The sequence below is a fragment of the Geospiza fortis genome, unplaced genomic scaffold, assembly GCF_000277835.1.
Source record: "Geospiza fortis unplaced genomic scaffold, GeoFor_1.0 scaffold1, whole genome shotgun sequence".
In the NCBI taxonomy this organism is placed as follows: domain Eukaryota; kingdom Metazoa; phylum Chordata; class Aves; order Passeriformes; family Thraupidae; genus Geospiza; species Geospiza fortis.
In genome coordinates, this window is record NW_005054320.1 from 709993 (window position 1) to 711086 (window position 1094).

The 1094-nt window shown below is 40.8% G+C and overlaps 1 protein-coding gene across 1 annotated transcript in view; it reads left to right on the forward strand.

The window, feature by feature from the left end:
- The window catches only part of CD96 (CD96 molecule), a 30818-nt gene that overhangs the window by 24600 nt on the left and 5124 nt on the right, over positions 1 to 1094 (forward strand).

The following is a 1094-nucleotide window of genomic DNA, read 5'->3' on the forward strand; positions in this document are numbered from 1 at the left end:
CTATACCAGTGCCACACCATTCAGCGAGGCTTTGACAACAGCATCTGAGTAGACAATGCATCTCCTTTGCTTCACAGGACTGCAACAGAGGAGTTATGAAGCCAAAGTGCAAATGTGGCACCAGCTTAGTGAATGTTGGGTTGCAAACCTACACTAATCTGGAGCATCTTGTAAAAACCACAGCAGAAGGTCCTCAGGTCCTCAATTTGTGATGCCTTCTCTCAGAGCATTAGTTCTGTGGTGCTTATTTTCAGCTGCTAGTTGAGAGTCACCACATTGCCATGCAAAAAGTATTACTAAGCATGGAAAACTTGTGTCTGAGCAGAGGCCAAAGTCATGTGGAGTAATGTGTACCACATTTTCAATACTTCACAGGAGCAATTTCCCTGTAGAGTTCCACTGAGTTAGAAGATAAAGGCTTGGGTTTCCAAGCTGTCAAGGATTTGCAGTGGCAAAAGAGGAATGAAAAAACATTTGAGTATCCTGGTTTCATTAGACATATTTGTTTTCATAATATTACAATTGAGATAGTTGCTAGGCAAATGTGGTGAGTACTGAAGGTAGTTTATAGATGAAATAAATTGCCAGAGAAGCTAAATAAAATCGCAGAGCAGCACTGAAATAATGAGATAGGTGAAGTAATAAAGGCTGGCTAATAGAACATTGAAAGAGAGCCTCATTAAAGATCAATAAATCAATAAAAAAACCCCTAGGGTGAACATTTTTTCACTAGTCTTTCCCTTTAGAAAATCTCTGCTCAGCAGTATAAAGCCCAAAGTGACTTCCTTTTTTAACATCTTGGTTTGCCTTTGTGCTTTTGGAACAAGCAGGACCTGTCAATGTGCTTTTGCATTTCCATGGGAGTTGTCTTTTGGCTGAGGCACAAATGTAGCAGCCGCTTTCCATTTTGTGAATGTATTTTTAGTAGCACCCACAACCATGCAGTTATACCACAACCTTGTGACAGCTTCTAATGCTCCACAATTCTGCTCTTGCAGAGCTTGCTGGTTGCAATTTTTTCTAAAACCATGCTGAATTATTCTACTATTTGCAGGGGATACTGTGTGTTGCTCCACTCATCCCCACACCTCTGC